At 36.8% G+C, this 10,594-nt stretch overlaps 1 non-coding gene across 1 annotated transcript; it reads right to left on the reverse strand.

Annotated features, from left to right (window-relative positions):
• Positions 1 to 433: 433 nt before the first annotated feature.
• On the reverse strand, positions 434 to 538 carry LOC141559320 (U6 spliceosomal RNA). The gene has a single exon (XR_012487368.1). It is a non-coding gene; the product is annotated as a U6 spliceosomal RNA (small nuclear RNA).
• Positions 539 to 10,594: the final 10,056 nt, after the last annotated feature.

Genomic DNA, 10,594 nt, shown 5'->3' on the forward strand with positions numbered 1-10,594 from the left:
CTTGCTTCTTCAGAATTCTTTACAGTCTGTACTTCTCATTGGAAACTCATTATATATTATGATTCAAACTGAATTATAAATTGAATATTACATATTATGATTCAAACTCCAGCTACAACACTTATTCACTGTATGATCATGGGCAAGTTAATCAACCTTTCTGAGCCTTAGGCTCTTCTTCTGTAAATTAAGGCTACTAATATTTGTGCTATATATCTCAGAAGATTTCTATGAAAAATTACTCTGTAAAGTTTGAAGTACTATGGAATGGGAGCTGTGATTAGTGTTATGCGGTTAGGCATTTTTATTCAGTAATAAATATTATAAAGATCCTTGCAACTCTATGATCTAATGAACCTATGGATAAGTTTCAAACAAAACAAAATTTTTATTTTTTTGTAAAACTTTTGAAATATCTCTTATCTTTTTTTTTTTTAATATGGAATGCTTCACGAATTTGTGTCATCCTTGCGCAGGGGCCATGCTAATCTTCTCTGTATGGTTCCAATTTTAGTAAATGTGCTGCCAAAGCAAGCACAATATCTCATCTTAAAGTAAAAAGATTTGGGTTTGATTCTTGGCTCTACTTTTTACAAATTAATGTATTGTTGTTCATTTACATCTGACCATCTGTGACCCCATTTAGGGTTTTCTTGGCAAAGTTATTGAAATGGTTTCCCATTTCCTTCTCTAGTTCCTTTAACAGATGAGACGACTGAGGCAAACAAGTTTAAGTGACTTGCCTAGGGTCACACACTAGTTAGTGTCTAAGGTCAAATCTGAATTCAGGAAGATAAATCTTCCTGACTTCAGCCCCAGCATTCTATCCATTGTGCCACCTAGTTGCCCAGTAATTAACATAGGACAAATAATATTTACCTCTCTGCACTTCTGTCTCTTTATCTGCAAAAGGAACATAATAATAATACTTGCTCTACTACATATCTCATAGGGTTGATATCTGGATAAATCTAAAAAACTATACTATTATCTCCTTAGGTAGATTATAAACCCTTTGAATGGGTCTTTCCAGAATCCCCATAGTTATTTCCTTTATCACAGACAAGTTTAGGATGGCAGAATACCAGAACTGGCAGGGACCTCAAAGACAATCTAGAACAACCCCACCTTCTTACAGATCAGGACCAAAGAATTTGTTACTTATCAACAGTAACACAGGTGGTATATTACAAAGCAGAGAACTGAACTCAAAGCTTTTGGCTTTAAATCCAACATTTTCTTAACCACATCTTACTTAGCCAAATGTTTTCTGGCATAAGCTATCTATAACCTGAGGCACCTAGACTTTTCCTCTCTGGACCTTGGAAGGATACCTTAGAAGATACTAGTTGAGCTCAGTGGGAATATGGATGGTATCACTGCACATTATCATCTACCTCCAAGGTATCAATCCTGTTTATAGGATTCAAAAACTTCGAACTCTAAGTCTAGGGGAATTTCCCATAATGCTGAGCCACTAGGTTCCCACTTCTGGGAAAAGGTTTCTAGGAACAAGGTAAAGGCTCGCTCTTCTAACCTGATCCTGTAGTCCAAAGCCTCTTAAACTGTGAGTTGCAACCCCTTATGGAGTTGTATAACTGAATGTGGGGTCTGTAAAAAATTTGGCAACAGTAAAAGATATCTATTCCACCAAGATTTAAATCTATTTAAAAATAAACAAATGTTTCCATCTCATTAATAAGCTTTCATTTTTAATAAATGGTAACATAATTTCTTTATGCTTTATTATCAGTAAATGATTTAAAACACCTTTATTTATATACCCATATGCCAGGAGTCCCCTAAAATTTTTGGGGGGATAAAGGGGTCATGAGTAGAAAAAGTTTAAGGAGTCCTGATGTAGACCACAGGTGAAATCCATGATAATCTACTTGATTCTAGGACAAAGTTCCAAATTGTTATCATTCTGCCTCTTTCCAGGGTGGATTCCCCCTTGTGCAGTTGGAGAGGATCCTGTGTATACTAAGACCATGTGGAATGTTTAAAACCTCAATTTAGCCTAGAAGTGAATCCCAAACTGGAATAAAATATGGATATTTGAAGAATCTTAGTCAATCACATGGTTTATCATTGTTGCTGAATTACTACCAGAATCAAAAGGCATCCTCAATACGGTAGAATGGGGAAAAACAAACAAACAAACAAACAAACAAACAAACAAACAAAAAAAAAAAACCTATGGAGATTTGGAGCCAGAAGTCTTGGGCTATAATTCTTGCCCTACTGTTTGCTAGCTGTGTTACCTTAGCCAAGTCCTTTCTGGGCCAGCTAGTTGGTACAATGGATCTTAGTTCAGATCTGACCTCAGACATTTACTTAGCTTTGCGATCATGGGCAAACCATTAGCTTCTTTTTGCCTCAATTGTCTCATTCATTAACACTAGCACCTATCTCCCAGGGTAGTTATGAGGATAAAGGGAGAAAATATTTGTGAAAACACTGCAAAATTTAAAGTGTTATATAAATGCTGATATTGATGCTTGATTCTCCTTTGAGGGTATCTTCTTTCACATGTATATAATGTTGGCTAAGATGATCCAGAAAGTTAGCTCTCTTTTAGCTTCATTAAGGGCTTATTATGTGCAAAGCAATAGCAAAGATACTAAGTTTATTTAAGACACAGATTTTTGATAGTTTTAAAATTCATAGCCTAATAGGAAGAAAAGAAACAAATAGAAATTCCTAGAATACATAAGTGTGGCAGAGGTGCAAATGATGTATTAGGTAGACTTTAGGAGGGGAATGGATTCCTACCTGGAAGGTTGAGGGTGAAACAGTTTCATACTCAGTTGTGCTAAGAGCTTAAGGCAGGAATATTAACCAGTTCTTCTCTCCCCTGGAGCTAAAGCTTCTATCCCTTCTGGCTGTGTCCGGTCTGCCACTCTCTTAGTCTATTATACCTGAAGAGGGATGTCTGGGAACTTCCTGTAGCTTCTTTTCCTTCCTCCTTTCCTTCTTTTCTCATTTCTTCTATCTTCTTCTTTCTATATTCCTTCCTCTCCTATCTCCCTCTTCTTCACTTACTCTTTTTATTCTTATATATCTTCTCTTTCCTCCCATTACTTCACTTTTTCCCCTTTCTCCCTTTCTTATTTCTTCACCTTTTTCCTCCTCCATTTTCTCTCCCTTCCTTCTTTCTTCCTCTCTTCTTTTTCTTCCACCTTCTCTTTTCCTCTTTCCTCCCCTTTATATTTTCCTTTCTTCTTTTTCTTCATCCATCCCTCCCTCATTTCTTCCTTTCCTTTCTTAATTCTTTCTTTTTTCCCCTCTCTCTCCCTCCTTCCCTTCCTTTCTTCTTTCATCTCTCTCCTTCCTTCTTTCCTTCCTTCTTTCCTTCTTTCCTTCCTTCTCCTTTCTCCCTTCCACTTTATTTTCTAGCCTTTACTTCCTTGTGCATCTTTATTACCAGTGCATCTTGGTATAATCTGAAATCAGTTCAATTCAACTACTATTTCCTGACCTTCTATCCTGTGCCAGGCCCTGAAAGGGGAGTAAAGGCAAAGAGATGAAAAAGATTCAGTTTTTATCCTTAGGAAGCTAAAGCTAATATGGGTAACATAATGCAAACATGACAAATTGTCATATAGTGAGACAAGACAATATGCACTAAATGTCAGAAAGTAGGATCAGGATATCAACTTTTCCAAACCTCATCTCTTAGCACTTTCCTCATACCTAATCACAAGGTTTATATCTGAGTTCACTTTCTATTATGGTTTTTTTGTTATCTCTCATCCCCTCTACCATTCTTTTAGAAAGAGGATAGGACCATGTCTTGTGGTGAGATTTGTATTTGAGGGCCCAACATGGTACTAAGCACATAGCAAGGGCTCATTTTTAAATCTGTGACTTGGATAAAGGCATAGATAGCATGCCTATCAAATTTTCAAGTTACATAAGGCTGAGGGGAGCTCACACTCCAGGCATCAAATCCAAAAACATCTCCACAGGCAAGCATATTGAATCAAATATAATAAGATCAAATGGGAAGTCCTGTACTTGAGCTTTAAGAAAAATCAATTCTGCATAAGGAGGTGGCAAAGGAGAAGTGCTAGAGATGGTGTCTTGACTAAAATCCTATGGAAAAAAATATAGAATACTTTTTATGGAATTAGAATAGATTTCAAGCTGTATTAAAGCTATAGTAAGAGTTAACAGGTGACACATCATCCAAAACCACTTATGTGATTTTAGGTTACATTAAGAAAAATAACAAGACACAACACATGGTGAGCCCACTTTGGAATCAAGAAAGCCTGGGTTCAAGTTCCGACTAATACACATTTGGCTCTATCAATGTGGTAAGTCATTCAACCTCTCTGTGCCCCTTGTAATTTTCTTAGACTGTAAGTGTAGATGTATATTGAGTAACTAGATGAAGCTGTGAATGGAGTGTCAGGTCTGGAGTCACTCATTTTTGTAAATTCAACTCTGGCCCCAGACATGCCCTAGCTGTGTGACCCTGGACAAGTCACTTCACTCTGCCTCAGTTTCCTCATCTTAAATTATTTGGAGAAGAAAATGGCAAACCATTCTAGTATCTTTGTCAAAGAAACCCCAATTGGGTCACAGACTCTGAGACGACTGAAAAACAACTGAATAATAGATGATATTATTGATGGAGTTTTTCCCCCTTGAGTTCTTCACACCAATGAAATCACAGATCCAGACATTATTTCTTTCCTCACCCCCTCCCTAGGAGAAGTAACAGGTTGAGAATGAAGGAGGAGATAATGCTACTGTCTTGCTTCATCCTGCAAGATTGAGTCATCCTTGGTGTCACACCTTATCAGTCCCACCCTCTGCCCTTCTCAGTAGAGGTAGGAACAAAAACCACCTCAACCTAAGAAGTTCCCAGGTGAGTCAGTTCTTTGTTTATGACCCAGATGCACTCCTTTAGATTTATCCATCATGGCTCTTTTCTGGGGACCTTCTATTCTCTTCTATTTCAATTTCCTTTTGTGTACTGTCTTCACCCATTAGATTGTAAATTCCTTCTCTTTTGTATTTGTAGCATTTGCTGGTCTTCACATTTTAAAGACATTAAAAAGCTAGATCAGGCCTTCTTTTTTTATTATAACTTTTTATTGACAGAACATATGCATGGGTAATTTTTTACATTATCCCTTGCACTCACTTCTGTTCCTACTTTTCCTTTCCCTCCCTCCACCCCCTCCCCTAGATGGCAGGCAGTCTTATACATGTTAAATACGTTATAGTATATCCTAGAGACAATATATGTGTGCAGAACCATACAGTTCTTTTGTTGCACAAGAAGAATTGGATTTAGAAGATAAAAATAACCTGAGAAGAAAAACAAAAATGCAAGTACTCTACATTCATTTTCCAGTGTTCCTTCTCTAGGTATAGCTGATTCTGTCCATCATTGATCAATTGGAACTGAATTAGATCTTCTCTTTGTGGAAGATATCCACTTCCATCAGAATAAATCCTCATACGGTATTGTTGCTGAAGTGTATAATGTAGATCAGGCCTTCTTAAACTTTTTCCACTAGTGACCTTTTTTCATCCGAGGAATTTTTATGAGACCTTGGGCATAGAGGTATATAAAATAGGTATAAGAAATCAAACATTTGCTGATAATAAATCTTAATTTTGTGAACCTTTAATTTAGGTATCACACAGGTGATGAGCAGGATCTAGATTATGACAGTAGGATCAATTGTAGGAACTGGGATTACTCAATTTGGAGTAAAGGAAGCCTCTTTATTTCATGTAGAAAAAGCATTAGCTTCATCCTTTTTGGGTCCAAAAGGTAGAACCAGAATCGAAAAGGCAGGACCAGAATTGAAGGGTGTAAAGTTGAGGAGAGGCAGCAGGCAAGCTTTGAATTCAACTTGAAGAAAAATGACCCAACATTAGAGCTCTCTTTTCAAAGAAGAATGAAATGAGTGTCTTAGGAAATAGAGAGCTCCTAATCTCTGAAAGTCTTAAGTGGAAGTTGGATAACTATTGTCTGGATTGTAGCAGAAGGGATAACTATCTAGGTATGAATTGGTCCCTTCCAATTCTGAAATCCTGTGATTTATTAAAAAAAATTTCAAAGATAAATAAGATACAGATACTATCCTAATGGAATCTTCAGGGAAACAAACCATCCAAATAAATAATTGTTAAATTTAATAGATACTTCAAAGACCAATTATTTGCATTCTTAAGAGTTCACAAAATGAATTTTATCTTGAGAAATGTGTGCCACATGTTACTGAATTACCTGATTTTAAGGGAAGAGTTGGAAGACGGGAGGGAGAAAAAAATTTGGAACACAAGGTTTTGCAAGAGTGACTGTTGAAAATTATGCATGTATTTTGAAAATAAAAAGCTACAAATAAGAATAATAAAAGAGAAATTTGTGTGAGCTCTTATGATGGTAGCTTTCCTCCTTGCTATGAAAGGTGGGAGCCAGTTTGGTGTGGAGTATACAGAATCTGGTGTTAAAGCAGGAGTTAGTGTCTGAATGCCTGAGTTCTAATATTTAACTCTGTCCTTGTTTGACCTTGAACAAGATACTTTATTTCTTTGTCTCAAATTCTTCATGTGTGGCCAAATGCGTGTGGTAGATTTTTTTCTTTTTCTTTTTTTCCCCTTTCTATGACTTTTAACATTGGAGTTTGTTTCTTGCTCTCTCCTTTGAGGAATGAATCTTACCAGGGCTAATAGAGCCCAACATGTCAGCACCATGAAACAGCAGTGATCTTTTCAGGATCAAGTACCAGCTAGTGGTTCAAGGACTTCCTGTGCAGCCTATCTCATACTGCCAGCAGGCTGAGGCAGCAGTGGCCCCTTTGAGGCTTGTCACAAAGTGGGGACCAGGGAGAGAGGGGATGGCCCCCCTGCTGACCATGCTTGGGAGAAAATGATATTTTTCTATAGAGAAAATTTGTCCTTCACTAGTCCTTTGAACTCCAAAAGAGTTCCTTTGGTCCTTCTTTCTAACAAGGAGTTGAAAGGCAAGAAAAGTGTGCTTTTGATCTTCTCTCCACCTTGTATGACCCTTAATCAGTAACTGATTTTTGCTGGATTTTTCCTTGTTTAGAGGGAAGATAAGGTTTGCTCCTAGTGGCTGTTATAGCAGTCCCCTAATCACAGGGCCTTAAGTTAGAAGAATAAAAGCTGATTGGGGAAATGGAATATTTGGGATATGATACAAGGTTCACGTCCTACTGGACTGTAACCCTTAAAGGTCAACTGAAAAGAGAATAAGAAGGGGATCATCAGGTACAGATTAAGGACCCAGAGAATAGCGGGGAGGCACTCAGGGGACAAGCCATCTGGCAAATGGAAAATTTCTTGTGGCAGAGACATGACTGATTGTAAGTAAAACTGTGAACTTCATAGATATAAATCTGGAAAAGATCTTGGGGGTTAGTTCTTTTTTGAGAGATTGTGTTCAGTGGAGTGGGCATTATACTTTAAAACAAGAATTTGTTGTTATTCATTCTTTTTTCATCATGTCCCCCTCTTTATGACCCCATTTAGGGTTTTCTTAGCAAAAATACTGGAGTAATTTGACATTTCCTTCTCCAGCTTATTTTACAGATGAGGAAACTGAGGAAAACAGGATTAAATAACTTGTTGAGGAGGATCAGGCTACATTTGAATACAGGTTTTCCTCACTCTAGGCCAGATGCTCTATCCACAGCATCAACTAACACTTGGGTTCAAATCCCATTTCAGACACTAATCATGTGACCCTAAGCAAGTGTTTACCACTTTGTATTTTGGTAGGACTTAAAGACCTCCAAAGTCTCTTTCTGCTCTAAATCTAAAAACTTATAGATCAAGATCCTGAGTCTCAGAGGTTAAATGGCTTGCCCAACATCATTCAAGTACAGTGTCAGAGTTAGGATTTGAACTTCTAACTCCAGTGCTCTTTCATGCTTATTTTTTGTTGGCTTTTCTTCTATCTTATTTACTTACTTCTCTATTCTCCAAGTTTCTAAAGTTTTGAGCATGTTGTCTAAACACTTTCCCCTACTTATCTTGTGTTGGGGAACATGGGCTATTGCTTTGGAACTTTTCTGACCACTTCTCTTCTCAACCAAAACATCCTGTAAAATAGAAGTTAGAATGTTAAATTGTGATATTTCCTTTAGAGATAGTCTTGTCTCCAAGCTCCTCATTTTAGAGATAGGGTCACAAGCCTGGGAAAAGTGATTTGCCTTATATCACAAAGAAATTGATTAAGCTGAGATTCAAAATTAGGTCTTCTGTATTGAAGTCCCATATTTTTTCCTACCCTATCATTCTGATTCTCACTTTCCCTAGTAGTGCTAATTTTATGTCAGCAATCTATGTTAGTAGATTAATGTGTTACCAGTAACAGATTAGTGGACCCAACCAAGAATGGGAAAGTGGAACTAGTTATTACTAATTTGCTGTGAGGTCTTCAGCAAGTCATCTAAGTGCTCTGAACCTCAAGTAAAATCATCTATAAAATAGATCTAATCTTCTCTACTTCACATAGATAATGAATTAAATGAGAGAATGGGGGTGAAAGTACTTTGGAAATATAAATCATTATGTAGACGTACGGTAACAACAAGAAGTTAGTATTTACACAACACCTTAAGACTTATAAAACACTCTACAGTTATCTCATTTTATCCTCAATATAGCCCTACGAGGTAGGTGCTATTATTATTATTCCCATTTTATAGATTAGAAAACCGAGGCAAGCAGCAGTTAGATGACTTGCTTAAAGTCACACAGCTAGTAAGTATCTAAAGTTAGATTTGAACTCAGCTGTTCCTGACTCTTTCTGAGCCACCTCCTTGCCTACAAAAATAGTATTTTCACGGGAACTTTCTGGAGTTAATGATGTAAGCCAAAGGAATAATGTTAGTGATAGGAATTTCAGGCACCATAGTAGTTTGATGGGAAATGTGCTTTTGAGTTTATGGGACTTTTAATGCCTCTTAAATGGCAATACATCTATAATTACTTTGGGAATCAAATCCGGGAGAACAATTTACATGATAACCATGTTTATTTTAGAGTCAGGACATCCTAGGTGAAGGTATTAAAAAGAAAACTGAAGACTTTCCCAATAAATATTATCCAATAATGCACATAATAAATTGGCTGAAAGGGGCACAGAGCATAAGAACAACGAGAAACAAAAAGACAGGAAAAATATAGATGATTAAGGCCTTTTCTAGCTCTAATCTATGATTTTAGGACTATTTTGTGCTTATTGTGAACTATCTTAAAAAAGAAAAAAAAAAGGAAAAGGACAATTGATTTGATAGAGTAAAATGCTACCTTAAAGGCTCTCTTCCAACCAGAATCTCCTATGTATATCAGAATTACCCAAGATTTTTTGAAAAATATTCCAGCAGAAATCATCTTATTTGATGACTCCCTGATTCTTAGCATCAAGCAAAGTTTGAAATATAGGTATGCTGCCACTGTCATGGAGGAGATCTAGTATTGGAGAGTCAAAAAAGGAAAATGATGTTTCTATTTGTTTCCAGTCAATAAAAAAAAAAACTGGACATGTTGTCAGACTGTAGAACTGCTCAGACAATTTCATACAATTTGATTTTGGGGCCTGAGCATTCAAATGACCTTTGCCTCAAACTTTCCAGGGTTCCCCCGAATAAGACCAGAGATCTGATTCTGGTCTCTGACATCTGTTAACAGGGCACTAGTACCTCACTCTGGGACTTTTAGCAAATCCTTTAAATTTTCTGGGATTCGACTTCCTCATCTATAACAACATGGGAATTGGGCCATAGAGTTTTTATGGTCCCTTCTTTCTCCAACATTTCTAATATTGTGGAATATAAAATCAATAAGAACTTCTTAGCATCTCAACAAATGTTGATACTCCATTGACTTTAAAATAGAATTGTTGCAATGTTATGTCACTTTCCCACAAGGTAGTGTAACTATCAGAGCATTTATATAGTATAAGATCCTTTGGGGATATAGGAAATTCCTCCTTTTTCCCATTCCTCCTGCCATCACTACGTTAGCCTTCTGGGGCTGCATACAAAGGAGACAATGATGCCACTAATAAAAGTAGCCAAATCTAACTTTGTTTGGGGCTAAAGGTTGGTCTCTGGTCATTTTTTTGTCAGAATGGAACAAAGAGGATCATGAGATTCGTTAGAGCCATGTGGTGCAGTGGGTAGAGTTCCAAGCCTGGAATCAGAGTTCAAATATGACCTCATACACTTAGTAGCTGAGTGTCTCTGGGTAAGTCACTTAACCTCAGTTTCCCTATATCTATCTCCCAGCTGTCAATTAGGTCAAGAAGTATGCATGGAATAGCTAATACAGTTATCATGTCCACATCATGATATTCCCCCATTGCAGTTTCAGTACATTGTGGTTTGGAATAAAAAATTAAAAGGGAATTTTGCAGAATCTGTAGATGACATGCAAAGTTTAGAAACTGAGAAATGCATAAAACATTTATAAAGTATTGTATTATATTGATATATCTTATCTTTTAATACTATAATAATTCAGACTTATACAAAGGGAGACCAAAAATTTTATGTAGATTTTCCAGGATGTGAGAATGCTGTACCCCTAATCCCCT

Source organism: Sminthopsis crassicaudata, chromosome 2, assembly GCF_048593235.1.
Source record: "Sminthopsis crassicaudata isolate SCR6 chromosome 2, ASM4859323v1, whole genome shotgun sequence".
In the NCBI taxonomy this organism is placed as follows: domain Eukaryota; kingdom Metazoa; phylum Chordata; class Mammalia; order Dasyuromorphia; family Dasyuridae; genus Sminthopsis; species Sminthopsis crassicaudata.